This window comes from Rhinoraja longicauda, chromosome 11 (genome assembly GCF_053455715.1).
Source record: "Rhinoraja longicauda isolate Sanriku21f chromosome 11, sRhiLon1.1, whole genome shotgun sequence".
NCBI classification, from domain to species: domain Eukaryota; kingdom Metazoa; phylum Chordata; class Chondrichthyes; order Rajiformes; family Arhynchobatidae; genus Rhinoraja; species Rhinoraja longicauda.
This window is the reverse complement of record NC_135963.1, coordinates 56,143,264-56,160,664: the sequence shown is the minus strand read 5'-3', so window position 1 is coordinate 56,160,664 and position 17,401 is coordinate 56,143,264. Positions and strand designations below refer to the sequence as shown.

At 57.9% G+C, this 17,401-nt stretch overlaps 1 protein-coding gene across 8 annotated transcripts in view; it reads right to left on the bottom strand.

Moving 5' to 3' along the window:
• prrc2c (proline-rich coiled-coil 2C) overlaps positions 1 to 7,777 on the bottom strand; it is an 81,684-nt gene extending 73,907 nt beyond the window's left edge. For 6 of the 8 annotated variants that reach the window (XM_078407783.1, XM_078407786.1, XM_078407789.1 and 3 more), the window contains exon 1: positions 7,562 to 7,776. The gene's annotated coding sequence lies outside the window, so the exon portion shown is untranslated. Of the gene's footprint in view, positions 1 to 7,556 lie in introns of all 8 variants that reach the window. The other 2 variants (XM_078407790.1, XM_078407784.1) reach the window with 2 other exon arrangements.
• Positions 7,778 to 17,401: the final 9,624 nt, after the last annotated feature.

Genomic DNA, 17,401 nt, shown 5'->3' with positions numbered 1-17,401 from the left:
GGAAAGTGGGTGGGTGGGGGGAGGAAAGTGGGTGGGTGGGGGGGGAGGAAAGTGGGTGGGGGGGAGGAAAGTGGGTGGGAGGGGGAAAGTAAGTGGGGGGCGGGGGAAAGTAAGTGGGGGGGGAGGGGGAAAGTAAGTGGGGGGAGGGGGAAAGTAAGTGGGGAGGGGGAAGGAAAGTGGGGGGGAGGAAAGTGGGGGAGGAAAGTGGGGGGGGGAAGTGGGGGGGAGGGGGAGGAATGTAGGGGGGAGGAGGAAAATGGTGGGGAGAGGGAGGAAAGTGGGGGGAGAGGGAGGAAAGTCGGGTGGGAGAGGGAGGAATGTGGGGTGGGGGGGAGGAAAGTGGGTGGGGGGGAGGAAAGTGGGTGGGGGGAGGAAAGTGGGTGGGGGGAGGAAAGTGGGTGGGGGGAGAAAGTGGGTGGGGGGGAGGAAAGTGGGTGGGTGGGGGGGGGAGGAAAGTGGGTGGGTGGGGGGGGAGGAAAGTGGGTGGGTGGGGTGGGAGGAAAGTGGGTGGGTGGGGGGGGGGAAAGTGGGTGGGTGGGGGGGGAGGAAAGTGGGTGGGTGGGGGGGAGGAAAGTGGTGGGTGGGTGGGAGGAAAGTGGGTGGGGGGGGAGGAAAGTGGTGGGGGGGAGGAAAGTGGGTGGGGGTGGGAGGAACGTGGTGGGGGGGGAGGAACGTGGGTGGGGGGGAGGAAAATGGGTGGGGGGGAGAAAGTGGGTGGGGGGGGAGGAAAGTGGGTGGGGGGGAGGAAAGTGGGTGGGTGGGGGGGGAGGAAAGTGGGTGGGTGGGGGGGGAGGGAAAGTGGGTGGGTGGGGGAGGGAAGTGGGTGGGTGGGGGGAGGAAAGTGGGTGGGTGAGGAGGAAAGTGGTGGGGGGGAGGAAAGTGGGTGGGGGGGGAGGAAAGTGGGTGGGGGGGAGGAAAGTGGGTGGGGGGGAGGTGGGTGGGGGGGGGAGGAAAGTGGGTGGGGGGAGGAAAGTGGGTGGGGGGGGAAAGTGGGTGGGAGGGAGGAAAGTGGGGGGGGGGGGAAAGTGGGGGGAGGGGGGAGGAAAGTGGGGCGAGGGGGGAGGAAAGTGGGGGGGGGGAGGAAAGTGGGGGGGAGAGGGAGGAAAGTGGAGCAGAGAGGGAGGAAAGTGGGGGGAGAGGGAGGAAAGTGGGGTGGAGAGGGAGGAAAGTGGGGGGGAGGGAGGAAGTGGGGGGGGGAGAAAAGTGGGGGGGAGGGAGGAAAGTGGGGGGAGGGACGTAAGTGGGGGGGAGGGAGGTAAGTGGGGGGGAGGGAGGTAAGTGGGGGGGAGGGAGGTAAGTGGGGGGGAGAGGGAGGAAAGTGGGGGGGGAGAGGGAGAAAGTGGGGGGGGAGAGGGAGGAAAGTGGGGGGGGAGAGGGAGGAAAGTGGGGGGGAGAGGGAGGAAAGTGGGGGGGAGAGGAGGAAAGTGGGGGGGAGGGAGGAAAGTGGGGGGAGAGGGAGGAAAGTGGGGGGAGAAGGAGGAAAGTGGTGGGGAGAGGGAGGAAAGTGGGGGGAGAGGGAGGAAAGTGGGGTGGAGAGGGAGGAAAGTGGGGGGGGGAGAGGGAGGAAAGTGGGGAGGAGGGAGGAAAGTGGGGGGGAGGGAGGAAAGTGGGGGGGGAGGGAGGAAAGTGGGGGGAGAGAAATGTGGGGGGGAGGGGGAAAAGTGGGGGAGGGGGAAAGTAAGTGGGGGGGAGGGGGAAAGTAAGTGGGGGGGAGGGGGAAAGTAAGTGGGGGGAGGGGGAAAGTAAGTGGGGGGGAGGGGGAAGGAAACTGGGGGGGAGGAAAGTGGGGGGAGGGGGAGGAAAGTGGGGGGGAGGGGGAGGAAAGTGGAGGGGGGGGGGAGGAAAGTGGAGGGGGGGGGAGGAACGTGGGGAGGAAAGTGGGGGGGAGGGGGGAGGAAAGTGGGGAGAGGGAGGAAAGTGGGGGGGGGGAGGAAAGTGGGGGGGGAGGGAGGAAAGTGGGGAGAGGGAGGAAAGTGGGTGGGGGGGAAGGAAAGTGGGTGGGGGGGAGAAAGTGGGTGGGGGGGGGAAAGTGGGTGGGGGGGAAAGTGGGTGGGAGGGAGGAAAGTGGGGGGGGGAGGAAAGTGGGGGGAGGGGGAGGAAAGTGGGGCGAGGGGGAGGAAAGTGGGGGGGAGGGGGAGGAAAGTGGGGGGAGAAAGTGGAGCAGAGAGGGAGGAAAGTGGGGGGAGAGGGAGGAAAGTGGGGTGGAGAGGGAGGAAAGTGGGGGGGAGGGAGGAAAGTGGGGGGGGGAGAAAAGTGGGGTGGGAGGAAAGTGGGGGGGAGGGAGGAAAGTGGGGGGAGGGAGGTAAGTGGGGGGGAGGGAGGTAAGTGGGGGGGAGGGAGGTAAGTGGGGGGGAGGGAGGTAAGTGGGGGGGAGGGAGGTAAGTGGGGGGGAGAGGAAGGAAAGTGGGGGGGAGAGGGAGGAAAGTGGGGGGGAGAGGGAGGAAAGTGGGGGGGGGAAGAGGGAGGAAAGTGGGGAGAGGGAGGAAAGTGGGGGGGAGGGAGGAAAGTGGGGGGAGAGGGAGGAAAGTGGGGGGGAGAAGGAGGAAAGTGGTGGGGAGAGGGAGGAAAGCGGGGGGAGAGGGAGGAAAGTGGGGGGGGGAGAGGGAGGAAAGTGGGGGGGGGAGAGGGAGGAAAGTGGGGAGGGAGGAAAGTGGGGGGGAGGAGGAAAGTGGGGGGAGAGAAATGTGGGGGGGAGGGAGGAAAGTGGGGGGAGGGGGAAAAGTGGGGAGGGGGAAAGTAAGTGGGGGGGAGGGGGAAAGTAAGTGGGGGGGAGGGGGAAAGTAAGTGGGGGGAGGGGGGAGGAAAGTGGGGGGGAGGAAAGTGGGGGGGAGGAAAGTGGGGGGAGGGGGGAGGAAAGTGGGGGGGAGGGAGGAGGAAAGTGGGGGGGAGGGGGGAGGAAAGTGGAGGGGGGGAGGAACGTGGGGAGGAGAGGAGGAAAGTGGGGAGAGGGAGGAAAGTGGGGGGGGGGAGGAAAGTGGGGGGGAGGGAGGTAAGTGGGGGGGAGGGAGGTAAGTGGGGGGGAGGGAGGTAAGTGGGGGGGAGAGGAAGGAAAGTGGGGGGAGAGGGAGGAAAGTGGGGGGGAGAGGGAGGAAAGTGGGGGGGAGAGGAGGAAAGTGGGGGGGAGGGAGGAAAGTGGGGGGAGAGGGAGGAAAGTGGGGGGGAGAAGGAGGGAAAGTGGTGGGGGGAGGGAGGAAAGTGGGGGGAGAGGGAGGAAAGTGGGGTGGAGAGGGAGGAAAGTGGGGGGGGGAGAGGGAGGAAAGTGGGGAGGGAGGAAAGTGGGGGGGAGGAGGAAAGTGGGGGGAGAGAAATGTGGGGGGGGGGGAGGAAAGTGGGGGGGAGGGGGAAAATGGGGGAGGGGGAAAGTAAGCGGGGGGAGGGGGAAAGTAAGTGGGGGGGAGGGGTAAAGTAAGTGGGGGGGAGGGGGGAAAGTAAGTGGGGGGAGGGGGAAGGAAACTGGGGGGGAGGAAAGTGGGGGGGAGGGGGGAGGAAAGTGGGGGGGAGGGGGGAGGAAAGTGGAGGGGGGGAGGAACGTGGGGAGGAGGGGAGGAAAGTGGGGGGGAGGAAAGTGGGGAGAGGGAGGAAAGTGGGGGGGGGAGGAAAGTGGGGGGGGGAGGGAGGAAAGTGGGGAGGGAGGAAAGTGGGGGAGGAGGGAGGTAAGTGGGGGGTAGAGGGAGATAAGTGGGGGGTAGAGGGAGATAAGTGGGGGGGGGGAGGAAAGTGGGGGGGGGGAGGAAAGTGGGGGGGGGGGAGAGGGAGGAAAGTGGGGGGGAGAGGGAGGAAGTGGGGGAGAGGGAGGAAAGTGGGGGGGAGGGAGGAAAGTAGGGGGGAGGAGGAAAGTGGGGGAGAGGGAGGAAAGTGGGGTGGGAGAGGGAGTAAAGTGGGTGGGGGGAGGAAGTGGGTGGGGGGAGGAAAGTGGGTGGGGGGGAGGAAAGTGGGTGGGGGGGGGGGAGGAAAGTGGGTGGGGGGGGGAGGAAAGTGGGTGGGGGGGGAGGAAAGTGGGTGGGGGGGGAGGAAAGTGGGTGGGGGGGGAGGAAAGTGGGTGGGTGGGGAGGGAAAGTGGGTGGGTGGGGAGGGAAAGTGGGTGGGGGGGAGGAAAGTGGGTGGGGGGGAGGAAAGTGGTGGAGGGTGGGGAGAGGGTGGGAGGAAAGTGGGTGGGGGGGGGAGGAAAGTGGGGGGGGGGGAGGAAGTGGGTGGGGGGGGAGGAAAGTGGGTGGGGGGGGAGGAAGTGGGTGAGGTGGGGAGGAAAGTGGGGTGGGAGGAAAGTGGGTGGGGAGGAAAGTGGGTGGGGAGGAAAGTGGGTGGGGAGGAAAGTGGTGGGGGGAGGAAGTGGTGGGGGAGGAAAGTGGGTGGGGAGGAAAGTGGTGGGGGAGGAAAGTGGGTGGGGAGGAAAGTGGTGGGGGAGGAAAGTGGGGGGGGAGGAAAGTGGTGGGTGGGAGGAAAGTGGGTGGGTGGGGAGGAAAGTGGGTGGGTGGGGAGGAAAGTGGGTGGGTGGGGGGAGGAAAGTGGGTGGGTGGGGAGGAAAGTGGGTGGGTGGGGGGGGGAGGAAAGTGGGTGGGTGGGGGGGGAGGAAAGTGGGTGGGTGGGGGGGGAGGAAAGTGGGTGGGTGGGGGGGGAGGAAAGTGGGTGGGTGGGGGGGAGGAAAGTGGGTGGGTGGGGGGGAGGAAAGTGGGTGGGTGGGGGGGGAGGAAAGTGGGTGGGTGGGGGGGAGGAAAGTGGGTGGGTGGGGGGGAGGAAAGTGGGTGGGTGGGGGGGGAGGAAAGTGGGTGGGTGGGGGGGGAGGAAAGTGGGTGGGTGGGGGGGGAGGAAAGTGGGTGGGTGGGGGGGGAGGAAAGTGGGTGGGTGGGGGGGGAGGAAAGTGGGTGGGTGGGGGGGGAGGAAAGTGGGTGGGTGGGGGGGGAGGAAAGTGGGTGGGTGGGGGGGGAGGAAAGTGGGTGGGTGGGGGGGGAGGAAAGTGGGTGGGTGGGGGGGAGGAAAGTGGGTGGGTGGGGGGGGGAGGAAAGTGGGTGGGGGGGGAGGAAAGTGGGTGGGTGGGGGGGGAGGAAAGTGGGTGGTGGGGGGGGGAGGAAAGTGGGTGGGTGGGGGGGGGAGGAAAGTGGGTGGGTGGGGGGGGGAGGAAAGTGGGTGGGTGGGGGGGGGAGGAAAGTGGGTGGGTGGGGGGGGGAGGAAAGTGGGTGGGTGGGGGGGGAGGAAAGTGGGTGGGTGGGGGGGGGGAGGAAAGTGGGTGGGTGGGGGGGGAGGAAAGTGGGTGGGTGGGGGGGGGAGGAAAGTGGGTGGGTGGGGGGGGGGGGAGGAAAAGTGGGTGGGTGGGGGGGGGAGGAAAGTGGGTGGGTGGGGGGGGGGAGGAAAGTGGGTGGGTGGGGGGGGGAGGAAAGTGGGTGGGTGGGGGGGGGAGGAAAGTGGGTGGGTGGGGGGGGGGAGGAAAGTGGGTGGGTGGGGAGGGGAGGAAAGTGGGTGGGTGGGGGGGGAGGAAAGTGGGTGGGTGGGGGGGAAAGTGGGTGGGTGGGGGGGAAAGTGGGTGGGTGGGTGGGGAGGAAAGTGGGTGGGTGGGTGGGGGGAGGAAAGTGGGTGGGTGGGGGGGAGGAAAAGTGGGTGGGTGGGGGGGGAGGAAAGTGGGTGGGTGGGTGGGGGGGAGGAAAGTGGTGGTGGGTGGGTGGGGGGGGAGGAAAGTGGGTGGGTGGGTGGGGGGGAGGAAAGTGGGGGGGAGGAAAGTGGGGGGGGAGGAAAAGTGGGTGGGTGGGGTGAGGTGGGGGGGGGAGGAAAAGTGGGTGGGAGGGTGGGTGGGGGGGGAGAAAAGTGGGTGGGTGGGGGGGGAGAAAAGTGGGTGGGTGGGGGGGAGAAAAGTGGGTGGGTGGGGGGGAGAAAAGTGGGTGGGTGGGGGGGGAGAAAAGTGGGTGGGGTGGGGGGGAGAAAAGTGGGTGGGGGGGGGGGAGAAAAGTGGGTGGGTGGGGGGGGGGAGAAAAGTGGGTGGGTGGGGGGGGAGAAAAGTGGGTGGGTGGGGGGGGAGGAAAAGTGGGTGGGGTGGGGGGGAGAAAAGTGGGTGGGTGGGTGGGGGGGGAGAAAAGTGGGTGGGTGGGGGGGAGAAAAGTGGGTGGGTGGGGGGGGAGAAAAGTGGGTGGGTGGGCTGGGGGGGGAGGAGAAAAGTGGGTGGGTGGGGGAGAAAAGTGGGTGGGTGGGGGGGGAGAAAAGTGGGCTGGGTGGGGGGGGGGGGAGAAAAGTGGGGTGGGGTGGGTGGGGGGGGGAGAAAAGTGGTGGGGTGGGTGGGGGGGGGAGAAAGTGGGGTGGGTGGGGGGGGAGAAAAGTGGGTGGGTGGGGGGGGGAGAAAAGTGGGTGGGTGGGGGGGGAGGAGAAAAGTGTGGGTGGGTGGGTGGGGGGGAGAAAAGTGGGGGTGGGTGGGAGGGGGGGGGAGAAAAGTGGGTGGGTGGAGGGTGGGGGGGAGAAAGTGGGTGGGTGGGGGGGGAGGAAAGTGGGTGGGTGGGTGGGGGGGAGGAAGTGGGTGGTGGGGGGGAGGAAAGGGGTGGGGGGGGGGAGGAAGAAGTGGGTGGGGGAGGGGGGAGGAGAAAGTGGGGGGAGGGAGGAAAGTGGGGGGGGAGAAATGGGGGGGAGGGAGGAAAGTGGGGGGAGAAAGGGGGGGGAGGGAGGAAAGTGGGGGGGGAGGGAGGAAAGTGGGGGGGGAGGGAGGAAAGTGGGGGGGGGGGGGGAGTGGTAAGTGGGGGGAGGGAGGTAAGTGGGGGGGGAGGGAGGTAAGGGGGAAGTGGGGGGGGGGGAGGGAGGAAAGTGGGGGGGGAGGGAGGGAAAGTGGGGGGGAGGGGGGGAGGGAGGGACGTGGGGGAGGGGAGGAAAGTGGGGGGAAAGGGGGGAGGGGGAAAGGGGGGGAGGGGAAAGGGGGGGAGGGGGAGGGGGAAAGGGGGGAGGGGGGAAAGGGGGGGAGGAGTCAGGAAAGTGGGGGGGGGGAGTCAGGAAAGTGGGGGGGTCAGGAAAGTGGGGGGAGAGAGGAAAGTGGGGGGAGCAAAGTGGGGGGGGGGAGAGGGAGGAAAGTGGGGGGAGAGGGAGGAAAGTGGGGGGGGAGGAAAGTGGGGGAGGAAGGAAAGTGGGGGGAGGGAGGAAAGTGGGGGGAGGGAGGAAAGTGGGGGGGAGGGAGGAAAGTGGGGGGGAGGGAGGAAAGTGGGGGGGAGGGAGGGAAGTGGGGGGAGGGAGGGAAGTGGGGGGGAGGGAGGGAAGTGGGGGGAGGGGGAAGTGGGGGGAGGGAGAAGTGGGGGGGAGGGAGGAAAGTGGGGGGAGGGGGGAAAGTGGGGTAACGAGGAGGGAGTTGTGTGTATGTGTGTGCGGGGGGGGGGGGGGGGGGGGAGATGCTGGAACAAAGGTGCAGTGCGTCAACCGCCAGCGCTTCCCACCATAAATAACTCGGGCCGCGGGCTCACCGGTGGGGGAGGGGGGAGAGAGACGCCGGGAGCCGGGGTGGCCGAGGGCTGGAGGTGGAGGCGGGCAAAGATGCGGCTGCGCTGCGCGGGCCCCAGACCAGGCCTCATCCGCGACCACTGGGCCCAGCCAGGCCTCACCTCACCTCGTCCGCTGTTGGCGCTGCTCCCTTACTTTCCACTTCCTTCTTCCTAGTACTTGCGTTGTGATTATCTGTCGATCAAAATCAGGGTGCCGCTAGAGTTGTGAGCGAGGGATGAGGTGCTGGGTCCTGTCTCTCTGTCTCTCGCTGCTTCTCCGCCTCGTCCTCACCGCCGTCGCAGACTCGCCAAGATGGCCGCCGGCCCGCCCGTTGCACGTCAACACGCCGCCCCTTGCGTCAGCGCGCATCGGCTCCCACGCTCCTCCCCACCCCGTGACGTAAACGCGCACCGACAGACAACCCCGTGGCGTCACCACGCACCCGGTCCGCACATGCCCGCCCAAAGATAATAGACCGCTCAATCCTAAGAACAGTAGTTGGTCATGGTTAAATTTCTGCGCCATTTTAGTAAGCAGGTTCTGTGTTCTGGGTGAGGCAATGTTCACGATTTCTTCGTATATAAAATGTTTGCAAACAATTATTTTTGTTCAACTTCTTGGATAAGTTGATAGTTAACATCTCAGCGGCGGAACGGAAGAGACTCGACAACGTGGTCAGGAAGGCCAGCTCTGTCCTGGGTTGCCCCCTTGACTCAGTGCAGGTGGTGGGAGAGAGGAGGTTGATGGCTCAAGATAACATCGCTGCTGGACAACGACTCCCACCCCATGCAGGACACTGTCACTGCACTGAGTAGCTCCTTCAGTGAAATACTCCTTCACCCCAAGTGCGTGAAAGAGAGATATAGGAGGTCTTTCCTTCCCGCTGCTGTGAGACTGCACAACCAGCACTGCTCCCAGCAGACCAGTCAACAATAACAGCTAAGAACACATAGAAAACCGATGACAATTTATGTATCTTTTATTTATAATGAATGATCTCTTGCTATCCACTTTGTTGCTGTAACACTGTAAATTTTCCCGGTGTGGGACGAATAAAGGAATATATTATTATTATAACTATATCTTGAAGAGTTGCTGCTTCATGAAGTTTAAACTTTGGATGTAACTGATTGAATGTTTGCACTAGAGATCCACACTGTCTGTATCAGGCCAATTGATCATATTTAATGTACTTATTCACAAAATGCTGGAGTAACTCAGCAGGTCAGGCAGCATCTCAGGAGAGAAAGAATGGGCGACGTTTCGGGTCGAGACCCTTCTTCAGACTGAAGACATGAATAATGTCTGACTGAAGAAGGGTCTCGATCCGAAAAGTCGCACATTCCTTCTCTCCTGAGATGCTGCCTGACCTGCTGAGTTACTCCAGCATTTTGTGAATAAGTACCTTCGATTTGTAACAGCATCTGCAGTTATTTTCTTATATTTAATGAACTGTTCTTCTCTGCTTTCTCTGTTAATTTGACCTCCATGAGCTATATCTCTTTTTGTTTTATTTTTAAAAGTCATGGAAGCAAAGATTAGGCATTTGCAAACAATAGAACTCTACTGTATCCACAATATAATTGAAAAGGCATTTAACTTTATACTTAGAGCCAAGAAAATTTAAATTGGTGAATTGATTAGTTAAAAACCCTTGACAGCCACTGAAATGACCAATGCTGCTTGGCGTGGTACAGAAGCAAGAATCCAATTCAAATAGATACAGTGGTGGAGTGGATCACTGGCAGCATCTCTGGATAAAAAGGATGGGTGATGTTTCAGGTTGGGACCCTTCTTTAGACAAGGGGGAGAAGGTGCTGGTATAAATCAGGGCCTGATCTTTTTATTGGTTAGCTAATATGCGAAACAGTGCAACCCTGCATATCTCGCACACAAAATGATATAAATCTTACCATGAATGACAGAAATAAAAAGTGTTATCCCTGTTTATGATAACAATTTTTGAATGATGTAAAATTTAAGGGGGGTTGGTGCAATATACTGCTAACCCACAAATGTGTCGTTATGAGATATTCACATTTGAAAAATCCATAAATCACAAAAAAAACAAGAAGGTGCCTATGTTATTTGACCAACTTATCAGTTGAATTTAAATATGATTTTTTTACAGGTTGTAGGGTAGTGGGTAAGGGTCGTGTTAATGCATGCAACTAATTTTTTACAAAAGTGAGAGTTAGCACTATATTGCACCACCCCCCTCAATTATATATTTTAAGTTCAAAACTAAACTATGTACATTATTCATGTCTAAACAACACTTCTGTATCAGTGTAGGTATGTGTTATATTCCGGATGGCAGAATGAAGAACTAGACTCGCACATCAGTCACCGGTATCACGCGTGTTTTTATTACCCAGCATTCTCTGCTTATATTGAACACCAACTCATTAACATAAAACATGAATATGAATGAATACGTTACACTGCTCTCCTTTTTTGTTAAATAGTAAATCTAAGTACTCGGTTACAATTTTGTTGTTGTGATACTTGATTTAAACCAGTATTGTTTATCCTGTATTTATGAATTTTTAAATGATAAAAATAATATATTTATTTTGCATATCTACACATTTTCTTTTCACTTGTGCAGTGAGTTATCTAACTTACAAATCTAACTTAACTACTGGTTTACGGATCCTGCCTGATCGTCTAACAGTAGCAGGTGTAACAGGTGTAGGTGTTGACTCAACTGTAGGCTTGTTTGGCTCTGATTTAGTACACTGACTTTGACCAGAGGAATCTGTTTCTTTGTGTGTCCTAACTGAATTTGGGTTGAACCAGACTTAGGTATATTCTTAGCCTTCTTCCCTTCCTCAGCAGTTCTGCAGGTGAGTAACCCATTGTTGTGTGTTGTGTGGTTCTGTACTTCAGCAAGAAACTAGCCAAACAATGTATCATGCTGAGCTTTGAACAACCCTGCAAAACCTGTTTCTTGAGAGCATCTTTGACAACTCTAACAGACCTTTCCGCTGCCCCATTGGAGGCTGGATGGTATGGAGGAACTAGTGTGTGTTTTGCACCATTTCGCTGCTTGAACCGTTCTGAACGAAACTGAGGCCTGTTATCAAAAACAAGTTCTTCCGATAAACCATGGCATGCAAAAATTGATCTCAACTCATCTATGGTACACGCAGCAGTAGTGCTTGACCCCATATGCTTAACCTCAATCCATTTGGAATGACCATATACTAGTACAGGAAAGTGATCATTACCCTTTTCACAAAATCTACATGAAAAGGTCTACTTGGCCATGACAAAGGTTGCAGTGGTGTTCTTGGAGGTTTACTCCGGCAATTTTGGCACATGCTACATTTGCTCATCAGAATCAGAATAACCTTTATTGTCATCCAGAAAAAAGTGTCTTTTGGACGAAATTCCGTTACCCACAGTCCAACAATCAGAAGCAATAAAAACCAAGCAATAACACACACAATCACAAAATCAAAAAGAAACATCCATCACAGTGAGTCTCCTCCAGTCACCTCCTCACTGTGATGGAAGGCCAGAATGACTTTCTCTTCCCTGCCGTCTTGTCCCGAGGTCAGGCTGTTGAAGTTGCCACGTCGGGGCGGTCGGGGCTCCCGACATTGAAGCCCCCGCCGGGCGGAGAAAATCCCGCGGCCGCGCCAGACGGTGAAAGGTCTGCAGTGGGCCGACCCAAGCCCCGCGATTCGGGGTGGGCGAAGACGCTGCCGCTGCCGGAGCTCCCGAGGTCGGCCCCCACCCAGGGGCCTGCGGGCTTCCGATGTCCACGCGGCCCGCGGCCAAAGTTACCGGAGCCTCCGTAGACGAGTCGCAGCTGCACTCGCAGCGCCACCACAGCCTCCGAAGGCAGCCAGCTCCGCAGGTAGTGAGTACAGTCCACGGGCTCTACGAACCAGAGCCCAGGTGTTCCCAGCTGGAGGTCGCCAGCTCCAGGTGTTTGGCCAATGGTAGGCCGCAGCGGGAATGGAGACACCACCCAGAAACAAAGGTTGCGTCTCCGTATGGAAGAGACAATTTTACAGTTCCCCCCCACATTGTACACAACCACAAAAAATACTACATCACATCTAAACACTACAATTAGGACAAAACGCAACAAAAAACACAAAAGACAAACGGACTGCAAGGTGAGCTGCAGCTGCTGTGCAGCACTGCCACTTGCTACATTTGCTCACCAGTGACTCGATGTCATTGTCGATACCAGGCCAATACACAAAACTTCTGGCAATTGACTTCATGCTTACTATGCCAGGATGTTTGGCATGAAGTTCGTCCATAATCATATCATATCATATCATATATATACAGCCGGAAACAGGCCTTTTCGGCCCTCCAAGTCCGTGTCTTGTTTCTCAAAGACTCTGGTTCAACCATTCTGTAACCGCACTTAATGCATCCATGCTCACATGATAATTCATGGCGTTGATTATGGAAAGTTCAGAATTGAGTTCAATCCACTATCGATTTCAGTCCAACCGTTCAATGTCTGTTCATAGACACTCTTCAGCACAGTGTCTTTCTCTGTTTCTGCTGCAATTTCTGTTGCTGTCACTGGAAAGTCTTCATCTACAACTTGCAGTGTGTAGATTGAGTTCTCACTTCTGTGTTGCACTTGGAGCTTCTGTACTCAACCTTGTAGTCATCTTCTTTGATGCCATCTCCATTGTGGTAGCAATCTTGCATGCTTTCTCGAATGTAAGATCTGGAGTGTTCATGAGTTTGGACTGAATTCATTCATCCACTAGACCGCAAACTAATCTGTCGCGTAGTGCGCGTTCGAGAAAGATACCAAAGTTGCAGTGCAAAGTTCAGTTTTTCAAGGCAATGTACTCACTGATTGTCTCATTCTGCTTCTGGTTTCTAGTGCTGAATTTACAGCTTTCTGCAATTTCCAGAGGGTTTGGGTTGAAGTGCTCCTCCAACTTCTTCATAATGTCATTGCATGGCACATGTTTTGCCTTTATGGGCGCAAGGAGATTCATGAGTGTGCCGTACATTTCAGGAGATTCATGAGTGTGCCGTACATTTCAGGACCGATCTCCGCGAGCAGAATCGCTTTCATGCGTTTGCGAGCGGCCTTATTTGTTGCAGTCACTATCTCTCCTTCACCGCTAATCTCCATTATGTCGTTTGCCGTAAAGAACATGTTCGCTCTCTCCATATAGGAGCTGTGTGGCTCTCTACTTTTGTCGAAAGTGCCAAGGTTTCTGATGTAGCCCGTGGACGCCGCCATCTTGTCCCTCTCTTTTTTTTAAAAAAGGATGAGGAAAGTCCGCTCAAAAACTCCCGATTTCCTGTCTGTTCTGGTGTAAGTATTCACCTAAAGCTTAGCTGTACAAAGGCTATACTAGCTTGAGGAACTCAAGACGAAAAAAAACTCAGTCTCAAATCCGATACAATCCCATCCTCGTCGCCAATTTTGTTATATTCCGGAGGGCAGAATGAAGAACTAGACTCACACATTAGTCACCGGTATCACGTGCGTTTTATTACCCAGCATTCCCTGCTTACATTGAACACCAACTCATTAACATAAAACATGAATATGTAAGATTACGTTACAGTATGTGTGCATTACATTTTGTTACATTAATATAGTATGAAAAGAATGACATGTGTTCATAGTTATTTTATTCACAATATTAGGATTTCTGGAAATAAGTTTGATGTTATGGCGAGTCTGGAGGCTCGTTCTTTGTTAAAGAAGTTTATTGAGACAGCAACATTCGATTTCAAAGTATAACAAACGAGATTACAGACAACCATTAATTCTAACTGTTCACTTTGAAGAACTCTCCTAACTCACTGGTTTTGGGCGCCCAAACCACACGTGACGTCGCTGTCCAATCAGCGGGCTCAACTCCCTGGACCAATCCTACGGTCGCACCCACACGTGACCTTGCTGGCCAATCTGAGGGTTCGACTCCCAGGACTAATCTCTATGGTCGCTACATGACCCCCCCCCCCCCCCCCCCCAGAACCCGAGGTACGGAACCTAGCAGGGAGCCGGATTTCACGACCAGAACGAGTAAGGAGAGGGGCTGCCGGAACCACAGGAGCAGGAGGTCCCAGATCGGGTGGAACTGCAGGAGGACGGCCCCGCCGAGGCGGTTGGCCGACCAGGACAGGGCTGTCCGGATCCAAGTGTGCAGGTTTGAGCCTGGACACAAAGACGAGCTCACTCCTGCCGCCCACATCCAAGGTGAAGGTGACCGTCCCTTTACGCAACACGCGGAACGGGCCTTCATAGACCCTCTGCAACGGGGAACGATGGGCATCCCTACGCAGGAACACAAACTCACAGTCCTTCAAGGCAGGCGGTTCATGCACCATGAAACACCCATGACGCGAAGTAGGAACCGGATCCAGGGAACCCACTCGTGCCCGGAGTGATGCCAAAACCGACAGAACCGAGGGCTGCTGACCAGAGGACTCCGGCAGGAAATCCCCGGGCACTCGAAGTGGCAAGCCATATACCAGTTCCGCGGACGAAGCACCGAGATCCTGCTTAGGAGCAGTCCGGATGCCCAAAAGGACCCAGGGAAGTTGGTCTACCCAGTCCGGGCCTTCCATCCGCGCACTGATGGCCGCCTTAAGTTGCCGGTGAAACCTCTCCACGAGCCCATTAGCCTGTGGATGGTACGCCGTGGTCTGCTGCAACCGGGAGCCGTACAGCTCCGCCAGCGTGGCCCAAAGGGCAGAGGTGAACTGGGATCCCCTGTCTGTGGTAATGACGGACGGAACACCGAAACGGGCCACCCAATGGAGGGCCAGGGCCCGGGCACAAGAGGCAGCGGAGGTATCGGACAACGGGAAAGCCTCCGGCTACCGGGTGAATCGGTCAACCACCGTGAGCAGATGGGTGTAGCCCCGGGAGGAAGGTAAAGGCCCAACTAAATCAACATGAATATGGAAAAAACGGGCCGCAGAAACCGCAAACTCTTGCACCGGGGGTTGGACATGGCGGTGAACTTTAGCGGTCTGGCAGGGAACGCAGGAACGGGCCCAAGCGGCTACCTGCTTTCGCAGGCCATGCCACACAAACCGAGCGGCCACTAAGGCAGAGGTGGAGCGGATGGACGGGTGCGCCAGCCCGTGAATGGCATCAAACACCCGGCGCTGGAGGGAGGCCGGCACCACCGGCCTGGGGCGGGGAAGGGAAACATCACACCAGACTTTTGTACCCACAGGCCCGCAGGCCACCTGGGCCAACTTCAACCCCGAAGTGGCGGACTGGTATGCCGAGGCGGTGTCTGCCAGGAGCTGTGCCTCCGCAAGCTCCTGGAGATCCACCTCGCAGCCCACCGCTGAAATGGGGGAAACGCGGGACAGGGCATCAGCAACGGCATTAAGCTTACCCGCGACATGACGGACATCAGTGGTAGACTCTGAGATGGCAGTCAGGTGCCGCTACTGGCGGGCCGACCATGGGTCGGACAATTTGGAAAAAGCAAAAGTCAACGGTTTGTGGTCCGTAAAGGCCACAAATGGGCGGCCTTCTAGGAACTACCTAAAGTGACGGACAGCTAAATAGAGAGCCAGAAGCTCTCGGTCAAAGGCGCTATACTTCAGCTCAGCCGAACTCAGCTGTCGGCTGAAAAACGCCAAGGGCTGCCAAAGGCCACCCACCTGCTGTTCCAAAACCCCTCCCACCGCCACGTTCGACGCATCGACCGTCAGGGCCGTGGGGGCAGAGGCGCTCGGGTGGACGAGCATGGTGGCGTCTGCCAGAGCCGCTTTAGCTGCCTCAAACTCCACAGGTTTGCCTGCGAGACACTGGAAGAGTGGACGCATGACCCGTGCCGCTGCCGGGACGAACCTATGGTAGAAGTTCACCATGCCCACGAACTCCTGCAACCCCTTCACTGTGGTGGGCCGCGGGAATGCACGGACAGCCTCCACCTTCTCGGGCAAAGGGGTGGCGCCGGTGGGGGTGATTCGGTGTCCTAAGAAATCAATAGAATGGAGGCCAAATTGACACTTGGAGGGTTGGATGATGAGCCCGTGGTCTTGGAGCCGCCGGAACACGGTCCGCAAATGGGCTAGGTGTTCCTGCTCCGAGCGGCTGGCGACCAGGATATCATCTAAATAAATGAAAACGAAAGGCAAATCTCGACCAACATGGTCCATGAGTCGCTGAAAAGCCTGTGCCGCGTTCTTTAAACCGAAAGGCATACGCAACCATACGAAAAACCCGAACGGAGTGATCGTGGCAGTCTTTGGTATGTCCTCCGGGCGCACAGGGATCTGGTGGTAGCCCCGCACCAAATCGATTTTGTAGAAAACCACGGCACCTTCCAGCCCAGACGAGAAGTCTTGGAGGTGCGGTATGGGGTAGCACCCCCCAGATGCTTTGGAGACCATATGCAACGGAGAGGCCCATGGGCTGTCGGACCGACGGATAATGCCCATTTGTTCCATCTTCCGGAATTCTGCCCGTGCCACCACCAGTTTGTCGGGCGGTAACCTCCTGGCCCGAGCGAAGACGGGGGGTCCCTCGGTGCGGATGTGGTGGACCACGCCGTGCCGGGCAGAAGGGGCGTCGAACCACTGAACGAGCAGCTCCGGAAACTCTGCCAGGACCGCAGCATACGGGTCGGGGGCCACGACGACGGCCTGGACAGTCGGGCTGGGCGGGGTGGCGGCCGGCGGAGCGGCGGGCTCATCGCTGCTGGCGGAGGGTCGAAGGCCGTTACCGCGGACATCGGGGACTAGTGAAAAGGCCCAGAGGAAATTTGCACCCAGGATCGCCTGACCGACTTCCGCGATGATGAATGGCCATTCGTACGTGCGGGTGCCAAAAGCCAGAGACATTGTCCGTGAACCATACGTGCGGATGGGGCTGCCGTTAACCGCGATGAGGGTAGGTCCTTTCTTACCCGATCGGGTTTCGAGGTCGGTCGGCGGCATGATGCTGACTATGGCTCCCGTGTCAACCAAAAATTACGTGTCCGTGAATCGATCTCGGACGTAGAGGCGTCGGTTCTGGCCAATCGCAACCGCCTCTATGTACGATCGGCCGAGGCATTTCCCGAGAAGGTGCAAGGTGAGCGGCAGTTGCGGGCTTCTCCACCCCATCGTAGATGGTAATAACACCAGCCGCGCTTGTGCGGATCCTTTTGGCGGGCTTTTGGAGAAATGGCGGGAGACGTGGCGCCATCTTGGTGCTGCTGCGGGCTGCCCGCTGATGCCGAGACCTTGTTGATCGAACTGTTTCTTTTTGATTTGGATGCCATGAGCGCATCAGCTTTCTCCGCATATGCCACGGGGTCCTTAAAAGAACAATCCGTGAGCATGAGCTTGACATCTTCGGGAAGCTGCTCTCGGAATGCCTGCTCGAACATGAGGCAATCCGTGTGTTCACCTGCTAGCGCCAACATTTCAGCCATGAGAACGGACGGCAACCGATCTCCGAGATCCGGTAGTTGCATAAGCCTCTTAGCTCGGTCATGCCTACTGAATCCGAAGGCTCGTAACAAGAGTACCTTCAGTGCCTCGTACTTGCCGTCTGCAGGAGGAGCGATGATGAACCGCATCACCCGCGCGGACGTCTCCGGCGGTAGAGCACTGATGAGGTAATAGTACTTTGTCTCGTCCGTCGAGATGTTTCTTAGGTGAAACTGAGCTTCGGTATGGACAAACCAAGATTGTGGTTGATGTGCCCAAAACGGCGGAAGGTGAACGCTGACCGCGTTTAGCTGCGGTGCGCCGGGCGTAGGAACCGAAGACGAGGCATCTTGTTCACCCATGGTAGGTGATCGGCTGGATCACATCGGGGTCACCAATATGGCAAGTCTGGAGGCTCGTTCTTTGTTAAAGAAGTTTATTGCGACAGCAACATTCGATTACAAAGTATAACGAACGAGATTACAGACAACCATTAATTCTAACTGTTCACTTCGAAGAACTCTCCTAACTCACTGGTTTTGGGCGCCAAAACCACACGTGACGTCGCTGT